General features: G+C 39.7%; 1 protein-coding gene across 2 annotated transcripts in view; it reads right to left on the bottom strand.

The window, feature by feature from the left end:
- Window positions 1-12,575, bottom strand: part of il1rapl1a (interleukin 1 receptor accessory protein-like 1a) — a 169,612-nt gene extending 157,037 nt beyond the window's left edge. For both annotated transcript variants that reach the window (XM_072396672.1, XM_072396674.1), the window contains exon 1: window positions 12,095-12,575. The gene's annotated coding sequence lies outside the window, so the exon portion shown is untranslated. The remainder of the gene's footprint in view (window positions 1-12,094) is intronic.
- Between the last annotated feature and the right edge of the window lie 9,975 nt (window positions 12,576-22,550).

Here is a 22,550-nt window from a genome sequence, read left to right as displayed (position 1 = left end):
GAGAAGCCATCGTAGTGGCAATGAAGCCTAAATGAGGCCAGTAATGGTTCCCTGCTCAGTCCCCAGAGTCTTGGCTGTTTAAAAATCGATTCTCTGCTTGACTAGCGACAGGCTGGGAATAGAGAGAACTGGACAAAATTGAGAGGAAAGTGGGAAAAGAAGGAGGAGAACTTGAGATTGGTTACAACAGATAAGAAAGTATCCAGGGAAAAATTCAGTCACTCGCTCCTTCAGAACCTTGTTATAACAGTGCGGTATAAATTATGTTTTGATGTGAAAAACTGATCTGATCCAGATTGTTATGTCGTTCGGTGAATTGCGTTTAAGTGTTTTTAGATTCTTTGTCCCACTTCTCAGAAATATAAAAACAAATACTCTTGATTAAGGAGATCTTCATGAAAACAAAAAAACACCCGAGTTCATTCTGGCTGCATATATATACACTTTCTCTCATCATCTCTGCACAATTTACTCCTTAGCTCAAGTACAATATTGTGCTACCTGGTGAGTATTTATTCTTGCATTCATTACTCTTTCATTTTATATAACTGCCAAGCAGATCGGGAATCTGTGCACATCACTGTTTTGCTTTGTTTTTAACCTCTTTTATATATCTATATTTTTTTATTTAACCTCTTTAACCTGCTTTATGTCTGTTGTCCTGTGCATGAAAACCATATATTTATCTATTTTTATGGGGTTTCTCGTGCTACATATGGCCAACAACAGCTGGAATCAAGCATATGTTTGCATACTTTGACAATAACTCAAACTTTGTTCTTGTTTTTGTTCTTAATTTAAAAGGATGCTCCCCTATTTTTATAGCTGCCCACTTTAAATCTGGGAAATTGATTCTCTAGATTTCAGCGTCTTGCTTTGATTAGTAAATAGTCAATCTGGTGTGGGATCAGTCTAACAGAAGGCAGACTGCAGAGAACGCTAACTGTTTGTTAAAGGCTACATTCCCTTAAGACAATGCAATCAGTGAATCAGGGAGCAGACATTAAATGTCATCTCATTTCTCATCTCAGCTCTCACAACATCACCGTGCCTGCACATGAAATGGAGAAAGAAACTTTATGAGGCAAAACGTTCTAATCACTCTGATAGAACTTAGCAACTCCTCGTGAGGATTTTTTTCTTCAAACTCAATAAAACTTTTGAAATTGCTGTCGCTGATTTGGAAAAAAATGAGACTCAGAGTTTCATAAAATTGCAACTCAATATCTCAAGCCATGCAATGAGCAGTGTGGAGAGGCGACATATGAAAAATTATTCCAGAAACTTTATACATTTTTAAATAGAAGATATTTCATGTCTTATTGTTCATTCACAAACAATAACTAAAATTGTTTCTGCCAGAAAAGGAACTAAATCACACACAACAAATGCACCATAGAAACTTACCAAAGTTTGGGTACACCAACAGCTCTGATAGAGGCTTGAACTGAGAGAAACAGAAAAGTCTTCTTTCATAAACTGGACTGCCTCCAAAGAGCTGAAGGTGCTGCCTCTTTGGTCAGTGAAAGATATGGGGGCTTTATCAGCATCTGAACCAATGGGAGCAGTGTATGGGTGTTGCAGAACAGCACCTCCAGCCAACCACTAGTCCCAAACACACTCACAATAATAAAAAAAAGCAGTTTGTGGGCATGTGGGTGACCGGTATCACACATTCACTGGAGATGGATGGAGGTAACACTGGGAACGTTTAACTGAACATGTGCTGATGTTATCAACACTAACCCGCCTTACTCCACCCCTCCTGTGCGTGAATTACACCTCATAAGCACATTTTAGTGACCTTCAGCCTCCCCTAACATGTTTTACCCTCTTTACAGTGTGCATTTCACTGTAGTCACCCAGTGTCTCAGAAACAAAAGGATAACGAGTTCAACTACAACATTCAACACTCACTTGTAGATTTTTTTCTCTTTTGCATAAATGCTCCAGAGATGTATTTTGATGTACAGTGAGTGTCTGATTACCACATCTTTTACGCGAAATGATGCATTGTGTAATTTACAAGTATGATAATTTGTATACAGTGATCACATTTACAACAAGAGACTGTTTAGGGGAAAAATGCATTTACATTCATTCCCTTAGACTGCTTTAGTTTGTTTTAAATGAAAGAAATTGATAACTGAACAGGTGCAACAATTAGTTGAGTAATTGTTAGCAGGTCAAAAAAAGAAGCATCTGTTTTACTTGCATCTGTCTCTTTTTTTTTTTAGCCATATGTATCACTGTGTAGCATCTTCCTTTAACAACAGTCTGTAAATGTCTTTGAACTGAGGTGAGCAGTTTTTAGAGCTTTGGGAGAGGAATGTTGTCTCTTTCATGTCTGATATGGGATTCTTGCTGCTCAACAGTCTTCTTTGCCACATTTTGCACTTCATGATGCTCAAAATGTTTTCAAAGTGTAGACAGGTTTTTGCAGAGTCTGCCTCTCTAAGGTGCTCTTTTTATACCCAACAATGTTGCTAACCTGTTCCCAATAATCAAATTAGTTGCAACATATTCCCTCAGCTGTTTTTTTTTTTCATTCCATATATGTGTTGCTACCATCAAATTCAAGATGAGCTGATCATTTTCAGGGAATGATAAATAGTCTCACTTTAAAAATCGGATAAGTTTTCTATGTTCAATTGCAAATACAATATTGCTGTATGAAATTTGCGAATGATTTCATTGATTCATTGTTCAAACTTTTTTCTAATTGAGGTTGTACTATTTCTACTTGGGATACTCTGTAGGGTAGGTAAGGTAATACATGTCTTTTTTGAAAATATGAATAATACAAACATTGAAACCATTGTATTCAAAACAATCTGGCTTTTCAAAAAGTCGTTTCTGCTTTTGAAAGCTCAAAGTGGCTGTTAAAATTTAATGTCCAGCTCCTACTTAGTTCTGGTGATTCAGAAATGGTATTTAAAATCCTCGATACACACAAACGCACATACACAGTCAGTATCATTGATTGTTCTCCAACCACGGCCGTATCCATAGTGCAGCTGCTATGGGTCTCCGAGAAGCGTAAAGGCCCTGCAGGGAGCAGTCCAGTTATCTCAGATGGAATCTTATTACAAGATTTATGTGAACAGAAACAGAACTGTTCAACAGTGCAGCAGTGCATGTGTGTTTGTGTGTGCGTGAATGTGAGTTTCCCTGCTGTGAGGTTATTCAAGGATTTTCCAAAGGAATACGGAGGGGGGCTTTGTGGATTGCAACCCTGGCATGGAAATAGCCACAGCTCTTCACAGCCCATGTGTTCAACATCTTCCGTGTGGAGTATGATATTTGGCTTAATAATTTTACCATATTTCTGTCATATGAGAGCAAAACCATTACAAAACAGCCCTAGATGAGGAGACATACGAGGAGAGCCACGGGTAAAGGTGTAGTGAGTGCTTTCTCGCTGTCTCTGTCTATGTCTCCACTTCTTTTATTTTTCTCTTGACAACCTGCAAGGCCTGGGCAGGCTGATCTGCACTGATGTGTGGATGGAGGGAGAAAAAAAGGATGAGAGGAGGAGAAGGAGGAGGAGAGGCAGCAGGAGAGAGGGAGGCAAGCATGGCAGGAGCTGCAGGACTAGGAGAAGTGCCAGATCACTGTTGGAGCCAAGAACAGGACTGACTGGGCCCTGTGTGTCAAATCAGTGTGCATGGGCACACACACACAAGAGCATATACAAGATGAACAGACACGCTGATGTCACTGACCTTCGACAAACACGCATCAATGTCACAGCTCTAACAAACTGAGACACTCAGTGGTCATCCATCATTACACATACTTGAAAAGCATGTGTGTTTGTTCATTATAAGATCTGAACATCTATGAATTCAAATTTCAGCTCATCCTCTGACAAGGAGACTCTCTAATGCACTACACTGCTGCCATGAGTGTGTTTTTGTGTAAACTTGATTGGAAGTGTGTTTAAAGGCCTTTAACAGTTGGCTGGGATTTGGCTCCCTCTCATTACTGACCAATGGCACAAATAGCTAGCATCCTGAACACAATGTGCTCCTACAACAGAGACGGCTGTTCAAAACAGTGCAATATATGTCAGTCCCCACTCCCCAGAGACTCATTGCGCCATACCACAGGCCACTGCAGCTGACGACGTAACAGGGCAGTTTCAGTTTTAGTGTTTTAGCTTAAGGAAACACCTTTTTTCGTTTTTCCTCTTATTGCAGTTATCTTTCCTTTCTCCCTTGCCAATTCTGGCATGACCTTGTGTCAGTGTTTCAGTCTTTACTTCTTTTAAGCTCTGAGCTGGGGCCATCTGAGAGGATTTCAGCAACATGTTCATGAACAAAGCAAAGGAAAATGGGGAGAAAGTTGGTTTTCTCTGTCTTTCTGTTTTTTTTTCTTTTCTTTATTTGTTTTGGTCCATTCCTCCAAGAGATCCATTCATTCATTCAGTTTCCATACCTGCTTTATCCTGTTCAGGTTTGTGGGGGGGGGGGGGGGGGGGGGGTGGAGCCTATCCTGGCTGCCAGAAGGAGGGTACACCCTGAATAGGTAGTCTGTCACAACACCAACACAGAGACAAACTAGACAAATCGCCATGTCTGCTCACACTCACTGTCAATGTCAGTTTAGAATCTCACCAAGAGAGCATTAATTCAAATTTTTCTGTTTGGAGTAAATCTGATCTTGAAAATTCCTGAAAACAATTTTTTTGCAAATAAATTCTAGCTCTGGGATTTTGAGCATCTAAGTCTCCAAGGATTGCCATCCCTGTGATTCTCTTCCCAAACCAATTCTGCAACCACAGAGATTATTAAATTACACCTTTAAATACAATCTCATCCTGTAAGACAAGGCAATTTGCCAGGGCTAGTCTTGTGTGTGAAAGTGTTATGTGTCACAGAGAAAGACAGAGAAGAGTATTTCATACATTACAGTCCGTCATTTTTTTCAGTTGTGTGTATTGTAAGTGCACGTGCGTTGAGACTGTTCATATTTCATTTCTTGTCCCAGGGGACATTGCTAGGATTTGCCCAGAACCAATGCAAACTGACAGCTGAGGGAATGATTCCATTACAGCTGGTGTGGTCTACCCTCTGTCTTTTATAGCAAGGCTAAAACCAACATGTGAAGAGCGAGGGAGAAACTAATAAGAATGAGGTCAGGAATAAGACCCACTTGAGCTTGATCCAATACCTGACATAACCATCTGAGAAATAATCAACATTGTCCAGACAGTTTTTTCATGTTCACTTGCATGAAGCAGCTAACAGGGCAACACGTCCTGTAAACTTAATGTACGTATATTTACTTTGTCATCTTTCAAAAAGGCCCAAATGAATATGTGATCTGGCAACATACTGATAAAGCTCAAGGTTTTTTTTTTCCTGTTGGCAATTTCATTTTATGAAAATGCACTGAAGAAAATATAAATATATTATTCACAGTATTTTTTAGTCTTTAATAGAGCCGCTTATTGGAAAAAATGTTAGGGGTACGGAGGAAGTCTTTTAAGAGGCTTAAGTGTGTCTTAAGCAGAAGGAAAAATGTGACAGACAAAGAGGTGGGGGAAATAGTCTCCAGATGCTGAATGAAACGCTACACATGAGATTGTGCAGGGATAATGTTTGTGGTTGATCTCATCTGAGATAGGCTCACATTTCCTACCCAGCAATAACGCTATAACGCCAGAAAAGAAAGAGATCAAGACCATTCTGCAACTGGAACAACATCACAGTGACTGTCCACTGAAAATCATTTTATTTTTGTCAGTTAACTGAGTTCTAGTAGTTATTGTTATTTTTTGTCAGATTTATGACAAATTTACATGCCAACCAATGCGCCGACTTGTATACTCTTGTTAGCAATCACAGGAATTGCTGAGCTTCTATATAAATATCAATGTATAATACAATATGTCATAATAACAAGCTGGCCTTTGTGGGTTGCATTTAAAAGATGGATTGCAATTTATAAAGTAGAAATGTTCAACTCATGAAATAGCATTAGTAATCACGCTATGTTAGTAGAAACTAAAATCTGTGATTAGGCCAACTGTCCAACGATGACATACATACAGACACACACACATAAAAAAAATCTTCTGTTTATCAAGTTAAAAGTTTTGATCGACTCCTTGCTTAAAAAGCTGATCTGAATCACTCCTAACCAAGGACTTTTAGACAAACTTGTGAGCTCTGTGAGAGTTCAAAAAGTCTTTTTAATTTTTACATGAGACTTTTTTATTTTTTTGATGAAGGTGTTTTTTTTCTTCTATTGAAGCAAAAAAACCTGCAGATTTTGACTCTTTGATTTGATTTTTAACATTCTATGTTCTGTTTTTTGGGTGACTTTCTAACACCTGTCCTGCCTTTTGGCTATAACTCTGGCACTCTCCCTGTGAAATTAATGACTAAATAGAATTAAAAAAAAAAAAACAGCTTAGGAAAAGGTTGATGATGATTTCATTATTATATCTTACCCAAGAGGTTTTGTACTACTATTACAGTGCAAAGGGTAGAGGCTTTAACCTTGACAGTCAATCATTCATAAAGCTTTTACAAAATATTCTTTAAAAACAATTAGGCTTTTCAATTACTTTTTAATCTATTGTTTCCCCTAAGAAACAGTTATAGAAACCGTAAAACTGATTTTTTTTAGCCTGATCCCAAAATCAACAAGACCACTTCATGGTCTCCAAAAAAAAGTCAAAAATATATGCCTGAAAAAACATCATTGTTTGCAAATAAGTTAGAGGGAGATTTTGAGTAAACCCATTTAAAGATTGAATAGACCTTCAATGCTCCATAGTAACACCAAGTTTAAAATTTGTGATCCTCACTATGAACTCAGAGTTCTACCTTTATTTAACTTTTTACACTCATTAGTCTTTACGTGTCACTTTCCTGAACAACGACAAAGGTGACCTACAACTAAGGTACAAAATCAGCATCACTTTAGTTAAAATATTGAAATGGTTGACACGTTACGGTTTTAGGTGATTGAATTAAAAAGCCTTGCTCTGCACCTTGACAGGTCTCACTTTGTGAACCACATCGACAGCTGTACAGTTAAAGTACAGTTAAATGAAAAGCAAAGTTTCATTAAAAAGTCTTCCAGGTAGAAACTATGGGCAGAGCAGCATGATTCAAAGGATGAAGGAGAGAGTAAAGAGGGTGTCAGTGTAGTTGGATCTATGCTATTTGCTGAGAAAGCGATAATGTCAGAGAGTTTATCAGAGGGGAGAAATCACTCAAGGTAAGTTCAAGTATCCATTACCAAGTACCCTGTGGTCTGTCGCATCAACATGTCTGATTGTGGTTATTTTCTGGGACTGAAGTGAAAAATGGACAAAAAGCATTAGCAAAACAGAAATAATTACATATTTAAGCTTTCTCCTCACAATCTAAGAGAAATCTGACGTGGATAGTACATTGTTAAGTTTTGAGAATCTTCACATCCTAAAATTATTCCAATGAACACATTTTCTGTTTTACAGTTGACTTAAAACAAATCTGACAAATACCTGACAAAAAACTTTTAGATCATCTGACTGGGCAGCAGCACAGACTCCAAATCACCCAGCTGCAGGCTGCAGACCAGTTCTTGGCTAGATTTCTTACCAGGGTGGAAGGACACAATTTGATTTAAAAAAATAATTCTTGCTTGAAAGCCCTATATGGCAACTTTAAAACTTGAAATGACTGAGGTTAGTCTGTCTGCTTTATCTTCTTATTGTCATCTCATGTCAAGAGCAAGAAGACGAAATTTGAACTAAATTTGACCTCTCCTGCTTTTCATTATTCCACTGTCACCGAGCGGACATATGAATTTAAAGTGGAATTGGGCTGTTATGATTATAGCTAACTGCTGTAAACAACAATTTCACAAAACAATGCAGGGGGAGTAAAAAGCCACCAGGGCTCCCACAGTCTTAGCTTGACTACAAGTCTTCTCTACCCTTTTAAAGCCTTGCCCTTCCTCCCCTCCCAAAACAGTCCATATATTGCAAGTAGAGAAAATGCTCAGTTATTGTGCTCTAAACACATAATCACTAGGTTTAACTATAACTTAAACCTATAAGTGCATATATAAACTGAGTTCAAGCTTGAAGGTCATCAAACCAGCATCTAAATGCCATTGTTCTTATTTGTGAGATGGAAGCCTTATTTATTGTGTATGTTTGGCTCTTTTGAAAGGCAGTTAATCAAGCAGCATTCTGTCCGTGCTCTTTATTTATGCTTTATTGTCGATCAATTTGTCAAGAAAGATGTGTGTCCTTAAGACACAACCATGCCAAATATCACTTCCAATAGTTCAGTGATGAAAACAACATGAATGCGGACATGTGTGTACACATCAGTGGGAATGAATGAATTAGAGCTCAACCTATCTCACAGCCTTTTCTACAGCAGAGACACAAATCACTGACCTGCCCTCTTTGCTGTGATCTTGTGCTCCCAGGGACTGCACTGGAGAGCAGATAAGCTAAAAGCATATATCCCCTGTCAACACTTTGGAATAAACATCTGTGTGTGTATGTGTTATGACGTACTTTTGTGTAGCAGTATGTATTTTCAAGCTTTGAGCTGATTAGAAATGATTATTTCGAAACAAACCATGTTTAATTGACTGCATGCCTCTGCAGCTCTCTCCATCTGTAGGCTGCTGTATGACAGCTTCCCTTAAATTACAAATATCAATCTGCCACAGTGGGAGCTCAGCTGCCAGTGGCCTCATGGGGGTCCACGTCAAAGCAACCAGCCTTCAAAACAAAGCCATCAAAATGCTGGATGCTTGCACAATGCTTTGCTTTGAATCTGTCTTGTCACCTGATCACAGCTCCAGCAAATTGATAAAATAAGTGAATGGTAAGGGCTTGTGACACACACATATATATGTAAAAGATACCAATAACAAAACTAAAAAAGCAGCCACTCAGAGCAGTCTTTGTATGGAAAGTGACCTGAGGTTGGCCCATTGTGTGCTTCTGGGTCAACTCTGTGTGGCTCAACCCCTATCTCCCCCTACGGCAGGGACTGACAGACGTTAGCACCAAGGGCTCCCAATCTGCTGTGTGATCAGTGGAACTCTCCCTAAGCGTGTTCTCCTTCCTCATCACCGGCTGTCTACCCCAAGCAACACAACCACTTACACTCCAACCACCCGCTTATTGATAAACATCACCACAGGATCACCTTCACTCCTTAGGAGAGCGATTGGGTCTGTGGGATGGCCTAATTCAATCAGTGTTAAAGGAAAGCCCACACGTTATCCATCACCAACATAAGTCCAGTTCAGGGCAACTCCACCAGCTATTTCTTCCTGACAAATTGGCTTTAACACACAAGAAAACTGCCAAGAGACGGTTCCACTGATCATTGTAGAGCAACTCTTAAGAGAACCTTGGTTTTATCAAGTACACGTGCAGATATTTTGATATACACATAATACCATGCACATTCATAGATACTGAGCAGCAGTGATCACAAAAAAGCAATGCAGTCAATTATTGGGCTCACAGTAGCTGTCACAGCACCCCCAGAGTTAATTTGATTTCCTCTTGAGCTGTATATCAGTTTCCCAACTGTGTTTATAGTAGACATGGTGTGCACCCTGCACTTTGTATCAGGCATTGTGTGTTTAATCCTGTGGGGCCCAAAAAGAAATTAGAGCATGAAAAATGCTTTTAATAGAAGACAATCAGCACTCAGTACTGGAAATGTTGTTTAAACTGCCTTAACAAACTTAACATTCTGTGGCCCATCATCATACATTTTAGTGTGATTTGAAAAACGTACCTCAATGTACTACAATTAAATAAATAATAACTGAATAAAAATCGGGAAGAAATTGTTTTCTGTAAATAGACATAAGTGGTCCTCAAGGCATCACAGTGATGTTTGTTGTACAAGTGTCACTTCATGATACTCATCTGATGGATTCAAAACAACAAAACAATGTCAACACTGTGATTCAGAGCCAAAACTATGAAAAAATGGGCTACGGGATATGGCAGAATGTAGTACAGCTGCGGGAATTGATGTGTCAATCAGAATGAGTTAAATGAAATATGTATGAAACATTTTAGTATAAATTACAAGCAGTTGAACAAATGCTATGTTGGCCAATTATGAGGACAGGGTAGTTAGTCTGTATTCTGTCTTTTTTGGCCGCGTTTTAAAACGATCATTACAAAGAACACATATTTTCTTTACAGCAAATATCAAATGTTAATTTATGACACATGCGGTTCACTTGCTGTTCAAATATTTAAACACAAAATGGAATAGAAGCCATGGAAGAGTTATTGTGGTAAAGAAACACTCCAACTAACGAAATGAGGACAGACGAACAAAAGAGCTGTCTGTTTCAGCACCACGGACAGTTCCTGTCATCTTCCGTATGACTAGGCGCTGCTGGCAGGAGCGACAGCCTGCCAGCTATCTGCGGCACTTTGCAACATCAGACAGAAGTGACTTCACGAATTCATTGAGGTCCTGTGCTCATCAAATTACACCAAAAAAATCCAACGACGCACGGACACATTCTGTCTCAAGACTTTCTATTTTAACAGCGTGAGTTGTAGAAGTGGCTCACCTCTAACTGGCCGCTGCACGTCCAGCTGAGATAGTTGTAGGTCATCTGACAAATTTAAAAGTGAAAACGGTATATATGCCCGGGCTTGTTGTCTTCCCAAATTGTAGCCCAGGGAGCAACCAGAGAGAAAGCACTGGTCGTCTGATTCAATCTCAACGGCCAATAGGTGTCCGCGCTCATGCATGCACGCGCACTCGAGTGTATATGTGTGTGCGTGTATGTATGTGCGTGTGTGTGTGCCTGAGACTAAACTCAAGCTTGCACACGTTCAGTTAAAGCACACGTTCGTGATCAGCTCAACAGTCACTGACTGATAGATCTCCCACACTGTCTTCCCAACGACTTGCTTAAAGGGTAACCGCACAAAAAAAGTGCATAAATAAAAAAAAGACTGGTGATCCAAGCAATCCAGGAGCACTACTAGAAATGGGATCATCATCTTCCCTCACTCAGATTCCTGCGTCATGCGTCGGTATTTGCACGGTTCCACCCATTGGGCCGCCCTGTTTGTCCCCGTGGGTAACTCGTACAGTAGGTCGAAATGGCACAAAGCTGAATCCTGTCAGAATCCGCGCTGATTAAGCATTGAGCTGGGATTCCAAAATGGTTCAAATTTGTGTCATGGCAACACTTTGGGGGGGAAATATAATGATAGTAATAATAGTAGTAGTAATAATAATAATAATAATAATAATAGTAATAACAATAATATTGAAAACGTGCGTGTTTTGGTAGTTGAGATTGTAACTGCAGTGACACGCGCGCACATACACACAAATACAGAATGATTTAAAACTGTATCACTGGCGTGTTGCTGTGTAAGCAAGCAAGGTAGGGGGTAGTTAAAGAGCGAACATAAGTTTTTCTTTTGTGCTATTTCTTCTTTGTTTCATTGTTAAATCGTTGCCTCAGTACAACTAGCAGCCTTTATAAAGACAGGATTGTGCATATAATAAGGATTACTGGTAGACTGCCCACAGGGGAAGCTGCCGTTTCGCTTACACCTTTATCTAAATCCTCTCCTGAGTGAGCTCCAGTGAGACCGGTGTACGAGACTGCAGTGCAGAGGCTTCACCGTGAGCTCCTGAGCAAACACATTGAGAGCCAAATGTGGAAAATAGAGTGATTCAGTCCGAAAAAGACAGACATTGAGATTTGCTCTCACACTGCGACACGTATAGCTTGGTTAATTATTTATCCACCGCTTTCCAGAACGTGTGTAGCTTATTTGAATCGAACAAATTTCATTGCTGCAACAGTGACAGGTGCTGAACTTCTTCTTAAAGCGTTGGGCCGGCCCAGGGGCTTTTTAAAACTGAATAATTGCCTATTACATCTCCACCACCGTGGTTTATCTAGGATAACTACCGCAAGTATGCGAGATAAACCCAGAGTCACTGTCCATCAATGTTTCACTGTAGCAATCCTAGAACCAGTTTAAATGAGGTCTGCAAACTTTATAAAATGCTATGAAAAACCGTATTATGTCCGCAAGCCAAGGAGCAAATTGGCCTACCTTCAACTCGATTCCAAAATGGTACGACGCCGTGTGTCAGTCAGTGGGGAGAGCTTTGGACATCACAACTCCTGGTCAACAAAGAGGAAAAGGTTTCCATTCAGTGGGTGCAAGCCGGGGATAGTCTGTGTTTCAGCGAGGTCACCCATTCAGCCAATCGTCCGGTTTAAATCCAAACACAAGAATGGAGATTTTGTTTCTGTCCAGTGGAGAAGAAGTGCGCCAAGAGCTCTCCTACGCAGATGTGACTTTGCGCGCTTGAAAGAAAAAAAAGAAAAAAAGAAAAAGGATGATGGGTATGGAAAAGATTCTACTACTAAATCCCGTGAAAAATAATAAAAGATATTGGGCGAAGCTGATAAATGACAACCTCTTCCCCAAAATATCTGAAAGCTGACTTTTACGCAAATCGTGCTCAATTACTAATCCTCTGGGTGCCAAAACGCACTCCTTGGTGCGATCCCAGCTCAGCCGCGCCGCGGTGGAGATGTGGAGGAAAAAAAATGTATGGATATAATCGCCGGATCCAGTGGGGGGTTTCCTTCACAGCTCCGCTCTGTAGTTGCAATGCTCACGATGAGTGGAATCTCTCCCCGGTCCTAGTGCACCACACACCGTCCCTGCTGGCTCTAACACACGCAGCGGCTGCACCTGCTCTCTGTCATCCTCATCGATTAAACAGTAAAATGGATGAGGGGAAATAGAATTCCAGCAGACATCTATAACTCAACTCAGAGGGATGTGCAAAAGAAGGATCCTCACTTGTTGGATTAAGTAAATGGGGTGGAGGGGAGTGAGATGAAAAGGGAGTGAGAGCAACAGAAAGTGTGAGAGAGGCGGAAGGGGTTTAAAACTGAAACCAGTAGTTCTGCATAGAGATGCCTCAGCCTGAGATGAAAAGAGAGCTAAAACTTAAGCCTGATTTCACTCATTTCATTCATGCAAGATTAAACTATCCATGCAAATCAATCTAGTCAATGCAGGACAAGTTCAAAAGGTGCGTTTTTGCATTTTGATTAATTTTACTGCTGACATTTCAAAAGACCAACATGAGCCAATCCAAGGAAGGCAATCTGCTTCTTTTGTCAGAGGATAAGAGAAAAATTAAAATCAAATGGCATCATTTTGCAATACATTTGCAATATTGTAAAAAAAAATTAAACGGATGTGATATGACTGGCGTCCTGTCCAGGGAGTACCTCGTCTTTCGCCCGATGACTGCTGGGATAGGCTCCAGCCTATCCGCTACCCGACTGATGGATTGACGGTATAGAAAATGGATGGATGGATGGATGTGATATGGAAATCTAGAAAGTTCTCTCTTTGAATTAGTCAGTCATGATTAACTGAATCTGGGAAAACCAAACTGTTCTAAAACTGGACTGGCCTGTTAATAAAAGCAAATGTAAACACCTTTGAATTCAGTCATGTTTTGTTGTGCTTTTACTGTAGTAGTGGTGGTTTAGTAAAGTTCACCAAATGACTTTATTTCAGAAAAAAAACAGTTTACACAGCCTCAGGTCCCGTTGCTATCTAACTGGTAACCAAACCAATAAACACAGGGGAGGAGTGCATTTTGGGATGTTACATTTTGGTTTTCATGAAAGAACTCATTTCCTCAAGCCAGTGTAGTCTTTGTGTGAAGCAATGTTGTCATCCCTGTGTCAACGGCAGGGATCACTGACTAAATGAAAATAACCTCATACACAAGATACTCAGGCTTTAACCCTTGTGTGATGTTCATATTGTTGTTACTCAGCCAGTGTTTGTGGGTCTGATGGACCCGTTGCATTTTGTGGCTTTTAATGCCTCACAATCAAACACTTTTATGTTAAAATACTGAACAGATGTTTACTTTATCCCAATTACAAGCAGTATAAACAATATATATGGTTAAAATTTGCCCTTTACCTTTGTTAGGTCATGTTTATAACTTATTATTTACAACATAAAGAAAATCAATCAAAATCAAGACATTAAAATTTACAAGTGAAGCAAGGTTTTTCAAAACTACTGACTTTTATTTCTTTGAACTTGAAATTTAACCCATTCAGGTGCACAACACATGAACACAGAGTAAACATATCAGTCAAGACAACACATCAGCCCCATAGAACACATGGCCTTTAGCCACTAGCCTATACAACACATGAGGGGCAGAGCTTTACTGTATGTGTGTTGCAGATATACTTTTTGCACTTGATGCATGTATATTTCCTAAATGTGTTTTCCTGTCCATCTTGGGTACACACACTTCGCACAGCTTCTTCTTGTTGTACTGCAACAGCATCACACACTTACTTCAGGCTCTGCAGATTGTGGTTCTGTAGGTTGGGTGGAAAGGGCACCAGCATTCTCCTCCTGAATCCTCCTCACCATGGCTGCAGAGGCTAGGGTTCTGGGGACATGTTTTCTTCTCTCGATTTGTGGTCTCACTAATGCCTTTCCCAGATCCTCAAGAAAGAGCCGTCTTTTCTGGAGCTTCACTCGTTTCCACTCTGGGTTCAGTGCCATCCAAATGACAAAGGCATTATACGCTGAGACGTCCAACATGTCAAAGAATATCACCAGTGGCCAGCGTAGAGTCCTCCGTTTGCAGCTGTAGGCCGTCACCAGCTTGTCCATGTTGTCTACCCCTCCTTTTGTGGCATTATAACGTTTATGTTTATGTATTTAGCAGATGCTTTTATCCAAAGCAACTTACAAATGAAGATATAAGCCATCATATAATCCATGATGGTCTCTGGTTTGTGATGCTCCTGGTCACAGATTCTTCCATCCCTGTGCAGTGTACTCATGAGTACCACATTCTTGCCTTTCTTTGGCACATAGGATACCAGGGATGTGTCAGCCGTGTATGCAAACTTGGAAGACTTGACAGGCCTTTTCTTTGAAGTCGGCAGTTGAGGTGGGAGCTCTGACCTCTTTTTCCTTATTGTTCCCACCATGGTCAGCTTCCTCTTCAGGAGCTCATGTCCCAGTTTGTGCGAGGTAAAAAAATTGTTGCATGTGATGTTGTGTCCACTGAGTCCCTGAGACATGTCGAGGACATCTCTCATTCCTTGGTTTTTCTTGGGGGCTCCTCCATCAGGTTTCCCTGTGTAGACTTGTAAGTTCCAAGCATATGAGGAAGTGGCATCACAGGCAGCCCAGATCTTTATACCATACTTTGCAAGTTTAGATGGTATATACTGCCGAAAGGGGCAGCAGCCCCTAAATGGCATCAGTGTATGTGTGTGTGTGTGTGTGTGTGTGTGTGTGGTACACAGAACATCAATTTCCACACTTCTATTAGCCCCGGGTCCAGTGGACCCGGACATCTTATATGTAATAGAAATGTGTAGGGGGGGTGTATGGTGTGTGGTATTTAAATATGTATACGGATATATGTTCTTCACGGAAAATGAGCCAAAGTCAGTGAGTCTCAGTTTGAAAAATTGATTAATTGTATAATTTTTCTTTTAATAAAAAATGAAAACGGGTCCCACAGACCCGAACACCACACAAGGGTTAAGTGGTTAGCTTGCCTGCTAAAAATCCAACTTAGTCATATAAACACATCTTGTCCTGCACCTCGGGTTGTTGACCAAATCAACTAGTAAACATAGAAACACACCACTAAATCTATTGAATGTGAATTTGAGTGTAAAAGTTACCTTGAGTTTGTTTGACTAAACTGAATCTCGGGGTCTGAGTGCATAGACTTGATTGACATGTCGTTTGTTGTGCCTGTTTGGGGCAAATTACAGCTTTTTCGAATCATTCATCAGTACATGGACTGCAGATGTAATTTCCAACAAACTGTAATGTCGGTCTGAGCAGATGTTTATTCACCAGAATAAGTGAAGACACCTGTGTGGGGATACAAAACTACAAGAGGACAATTGAGATCTTGGAATGAGCTTTGCTTGTGGCTCACTGTGACCATTCACTGAATTGACACTCCTTTTTTATTCAGATAACTGCTTTTTTAAAAATCTCAAATCAGATGAAATGACTACACATGAACAACGAGAAACAGCGTCACAGAAATGCTCCTTCTGACCACCTTTTAATATTTTGTGTGTTTGCATCTTTTTGGTTGATGTTGGTTTGACATTCAGTTTTTTCAACTTTATGACGAAACTATATTTGAGGGATTCAAATCAAACACAAACAAGACAGGACAAACACCAAGGACAAAGTGAAGTTTCAATGCAGTCTGTTTCTCATAACAGGACAACCTATTCTATATTGATTATGGATGGATAACAACTAATTGGATTATATTGATTATAATTGTATTGTATTAAGTAAATTGGATTGGATTGGATTTAATCCAATTTCAATTGGATGTTTGTGGATTATATTGAGGAACAAACAAAGTTCCACTGATTTTAACTATAACTAATTTGAAAATGCTATTCCAACATGTCAGAAAGTAGACTGGATTTTAAACATTGAGGACATATTGTTTGCATTTTATCCAGTGGATTTAAAAGCAATCTGTTGATATTCTGTAATGCTAGAAAGGTACTTGAATTATTATAGAGTTGGAGCTGGTACACTGCATCTTGTCTTTTTATGCCCTCCTTGCCAAAACAACATAACAGCACTGATTGGTCACTTAATTAGTGAAAAGAAGCACAAGGCAAATGCATGTCCTTTGTTTGAGATCTTGCAGAGTAGTCAGTAGATAGACTTTCATCAAGTGTGTTACATGATGATGGCATTAGAAGAAGAAGAAAAGCCTGTGCTACATATTAAGTATTCGAGGCAGCTGAAGGGCAGTGTATTCTGTGAGAAGGAACAATGTCTCTTTTGTGTTGACTTGGGGATCTATTACTCTAGACACATTTTACATGAGCAAAACATTATATGAAAAGAAATTGAAGGTAAGGAAAACCTCAAACACAATGCTTGCACTCTTTAAAATGACTGCTCAGGGAAAGAATCCAGTTTTGTCGACAAAGCAATTGTGTCCTTCACAGTTCTTTTTCTTTTTTTTGCCATCAATCACCAAGCACATGAACTCTTCTGAAATTGTATTCTTCTCAGTTTCAGTAACTATCAGTAAGCTTACACATTATCCATCATAGAAAAGAATGCTGACAGTCAACTGCAATGGTGAAAACAAAAAAAGATTGTTTTCAGAAAAATCTGAAACCTTGATCTCCAGATAGAGGAGACTGTCCTCTTTCCAAAAATTGACCCTGTGAGTCATTTGTTAATGCTGGCAATAACAAATTATCATTACGTCCAAAGAATATGTGACCTATAACACAGCAGAGAGCAAGTGCATCTGAAGTGTCAAAAACTGCAAATTTATTCGGGGGATAATGGAATCAAACTAAGATTGTATTTCAGTCTTAACCATGATGTTCTTTTTTACATCACACACTGCATCATATAATGCAGCTTTACAAAAGAGGTGAAAAGATTTTACAATGGTTACCTTTTCTTCACGTCTCTAAAGTGACACAGCTCCTGTCGCGCTACTGACGACAGTTCCACTCCTGACGCGGTGTGATAACATTGATGCTCATGACATATTAATGTTAGCAGTTGCCACCCTTGACAGGACAAAAATCACATGTAAGGTGAAAGAAGGGGTTGGTGAGTGACAATGAACCCCATGCCCTTAAAGCAATGGATCTCTGATTCAAATTCTGTCCCGCACAATTTTTGTTCCACAGTTTCACTTTTCTAATTCCACTGCACTTCCATGATTATCAAGGCTCTGAAAACTGTTCGCTGTCATCGGCTACGCAGTTAAATACTCATTGCTTGCGATTCAAGTCATGCAACACAATGCTATTCACTAGCTACAGTCATTTCACCACTTTTAAGCCTGTATTGTACACAACTATGTGTTGGCCTTGTGGACAAATGTTTGTGTTATGCAGTGCTTGACTGGGCTTTGGGAGTAGTCACCTTGAGAAAGGCAGAAGTTGTCACTGAATATTTTGGTGATTGTGAAAATTATGTGAATCATGCCCTTCACCGTCACCAGCTCTAAACCTGTCTGAACAGACAGGGGATTTGGAACAAAGGGTCTGAGAATGCTCACCACTACAATCATCAGAAGACCCAAAAAGTGAATATTATCTGTGTGAATGGATTTTGTAAGAAATCAGTAGGAATAACAAGAGACTTGTGGAATAAATGCCAACAAGTTTTAAACCTGTTTTGGCAACAAATGGTGGCTCAAAACTTAACTGAGGCACCTTATTGTTGGTTTGTCTGGTTATTTTTCTACCATATGCTTGTGTTTGTGAGCATGACAATATACACCTTACTTTGTCAAATCTTATCAGGATCTCTTGCTTCTGTAAACTAGTTGGGAGAGTAGAGAGCTGTCTTGTATAACTGCACTCGCCCAGGGCTCAGGAAGCTCGTCACAGATGTGTCTGCCTCCACAGTTTTTCTTTCTGAGCATGAGTAGGTACCTGACCATCATTCCGCCTTCAGAAAATATAGAAGCTGACCAATATGACATCAATCCTCCTCTTCATACTCCTTAAAAAATATACCCTCCTTCCCTCCCTCACTCACTTACTCATTCACTCACTCTCTGCTTTGCCAATATGTAGTAGACTAATGGTGAATTAATGATGCCATATAAATTGCTGAGAGATCACATCACTCCCACAATTCTTTGTCGTCTTTTTATTCCTGTGGCTGTATTGTCCAGTCTTCTTCTGCTCAGGTTTACTGCTTCAGCAGCTACTTTAACAGGGAAGCTACAGCTCCATGTAGAATATTTTCAGAATTTTAAAAAAGACAACAACTTTGCTTTAAAGCTGCAACATCTAGAGCCAAAATCATGCCCCACTTTTCTGCACAGACATAAGCAGACTTTGCTTTTGAATGCAGTCTGATAACGAAACTATTACCGGTATTCCTTTTTTTCAAAATGCAGACATCATGAAAACCGATGTAGCCATGGTTTTGTTAATCATGTTTGTGCCACAGTGTCAGACTATTGACATCCAGATCGATAAGAGCATAAAAACCCTTTATAGAATTTTTGATATGGTAAATAGACAGTAATTATATAGCTCTATTCTAGTACCACTGAAAGCGCTTTTTACACTACAAGCCACATTCAGCCATTTACACACACATTCACACAGCACGACTTACTCTATACAATGTTACATGTTCTAGTGCTGTTTTTTTCCCTTTCTCACAACCAATGGATGCATCGTGGGTGACACAGGGTTCAATGTCTTGCCCAAGCACACTTTGGCACAAAATCCGGAGAAGCCAGGAATCGATCCATTGATCTTTCAACTGATGGTTGACTGCTCTTACTCCCAAACTAGAACCACTTCAAATGAGATGAAGCCCCAATATGAGTTCACTACATAATTCAATGCTGTGCTAAGTAATAATCAGCTAAAACAGGTTGATTATGATCAAGGTATGAAAGCCTAATTATTTCCTGTTTGCCCTCTTAAACACAAACCTAACATATCTTTGACAAAACTGTTGACACAATGAACATGTTACAAACAGATAGATGTTAGCCTTTCTTTTAACAATTCACTAATATGCTGTTATCAGTCAAATTATATACACACCCCCTTCGTCTCCCTTTTGCTTTCCACCATCAGTTACCACGTTCCTTCTTTACCAGCCTGAGAGTTATTTCACCTCCATCCTTACCACATTCTACTGAAGTGTCATTGAGTCCTTGATTATATGCTACTTCATTTTTTACCCCCCTGTGCATATACAAATGATACAACATTGAAGAACCCAAAAACATTGCTGAGCAGAGATTATTTGCATTTTATCAAGGACATGTTATCCACAAAACCACAAAAACCTGCATCTGCAGAGTTGGTAGCGTTGTCTTAGACAGTTCACATCCTGCCTCTGTCTCTTCAGTTCCTCTCCTCCAAAAAGAGTTTCACAAATCTAATTGCCTAACCCGAAACTTTTAAGCAAATTCATATCTAATAGTCTAATAAAACTAAAGACTTAAACTTATCAAAGTAAAAATAGCTGGAAAAGTACTCACACACACACACACACACACACACACACACTCACAAACACACACTGAAATCAAAACGTGCTACCTTAACGCAGCATGGTCTTCTTATTCAGACAACATGTACTGAATGCATAGCGTCCGGTTATATAAGCTCTCCAATATTTCCTGCAAAATAAGTAACAATGAGGGCTTTGTGACTGTATATCAGACACAGTGTGACAGTTCAACCCTTGTTTTTTATGGAGAATAATGCCTGTTATCACATGGGTTGATGCAATATTCATGAACATTGCATCAGTTTTAACTGTCTGCCTGCATCACCTCACTTTACCCTCTCCTCTATCGTTTTATTTTTTTTTTAGGGTCTCTAGAGAGGCATCGCTCATTCACTCTTACATGCATCGCTATTTTTCACTCATAATTGTATATATTCACTATATATTCAACTCCCTTAACAGTTGGAATTCACTTTGGATTGTATGCTTATTTTCCAACAAAGGCTTGCTAAAACAGAATCCCATGTCATCACGTGAACATATAAGTATGTGGTGATGACGCTAAAGATCCTTGTATCCGCTCTGCTGGCTGCTGCTGAGCAGAGTTGCGAGTGGGCTCAGAAAACATCTGCTGTGTCACTAACAGTCAAGTTTCAGGGCATAAAATAATGAGCTGAGTGCTAAAAGACCCTTTCATACAAACAAACTCCTCACCTCCAACTATAAGCAAGTAGCAAGAAGTAAAAAATATGGGGATGAAGACTTTTAGAATTAGGTTTGAAAATCTAAAACAAAATTTCATTATAAGTTTGCAAATGTTATTCTGATTTCTAGAATAAGCTGCCAGTCCCTCAGTTTTGTGCTGACTTTGTCATAAAAGACGCACACACAAACACACACCTAAACTGATTGTGCACTGACTGATACATGCCCTATGTCTAATTGCAGGTTTATGGAATCTGCAGGTTTCGGGTGCCAAGCAGTTTCCAAATGGATGCCAAGCGGTTGCTCTGACAGCAGGTCTTGACCTTCTTGTAATTGTAGAGATGAAGCCATTTCCCCTGCTCATCTGGTGCTCACATCTGTGCCAGCAGAAAAAAAAACAAAAAACACTGACAGCCAGAAATGCAAATGAAATAAAAGCAATTCATGAGATCAAGAGTCACTTTATTGTTTTAAGTCCCTCAGAGATTTTCTTTCAGCAGTGGGAATTTATTTGTCAATACCTTGTCAAATGTCTCTCAGCAACTGATACTGACACAACACATTTTCATGAATGCTTGGAAACATAAATTGCTTGTTCAAACAAGAAACCTGATGTTCCTTGGATTTTTGTAATTATTTTGACCATTTCACCCTATAAATGCTCGGACCACCTCAAATGGCAAAAAGCTAACTTGATCATAGTAGCACCGTGCATAATATCACCGTGCCATATCATTTGAGTCTGAGCTGTCTTAAGCTGGGGTGTGAAAAGGAATCAGTGTATTATGTTACTCTATCAGTTGGCTGATGCAATATATACACATGCATATATATATACCCAGAGTAATTGTTTTTCTTTTTAAATGCGAAACGAACTGTATTTATGAAGCACTTTTCCTGTCTCATTTACCACTCAAAGTGCTATTACACTACAAGCCACACTGACCCATTCCCACACACACTCATGCAGTACTTTTTAGTCTAAGTATTACAGGCTACGCAGTGCTTTTTCACGATCAAACATACCACACACCCATGGACGCATCGCAGGCAATGCGCGGTTCAGTCTCGCCCACACGTCAACATGTGTGAAGCCAGGAATCAAACCACTGACCTGCTGATGGGTAGATGACTGCTCTTCCTTCTTCCTCCTGAGCAACAAAACAAGAGTGTAAAGGACAGAGTCACAATCAGAGCAACTGGCCTGAACTTTTATAAAGATGCATCATCATCATCATCATCATCTGCTGGATGTCCTTAGTCACAAAACATAAGACAGCTATTGTGGGACTGCGGAGAGATTTCATTTGGGCCCGTAGGTTTGGAGCTGTATTAGATGAGACTTCTTTTATAGCAGCAGAACCTTGTGGGAGTGTTTCTATTATGAGCATTTTCACTGTCTTGGTTTTGAGCTGTGAGCTGAATAAAAAACGCTAGTGTAACATTCATAGCAAAACACTTACATCTTAGATCTTTACATCTTCTGAGTAGTGAGTACTAAATATTTAAACAGAGAACTACATTTTGTCCTTCCGCAGTTCTCCAACAAATCATTAACCGAAATCTAAAATAGCAAAAGTTCCTGCAAAACACTGAGCATGAAAGAGCTTAGTTAGTACCTCTTCTACGAGGATGCACTTGTAAACATGTGTGGTGGGCATACAGGGGTGCTCAGTCTAACTGTATGTACACCAGTCACATTACAATGATCTATTTTGATGTGCTACTGATAAGAGAGCTGAAATGCTGAATTCAAGCGCATTACCACCTG

Source organism: Leuresthes tenuis, unplaced genomic scaffold (genome assembly GCF_036924035.1).
Source record: "Leuresthes tenuis unplaced genomic scaffold, fLeuTen1.0.hap1 SCAF_12, whole genome shotgun sequence".
NCBI lineage: Eukaryota > Metazoa > Chordata > Actinopteri > Atheriniformes > Atherinopsidae > Leuresthes > Leuresthes tenuis.
Note: the sequence above shows the minus strand (reverse complement) of the source record. Positions and strands in the feature narration are given on the sequence as shown.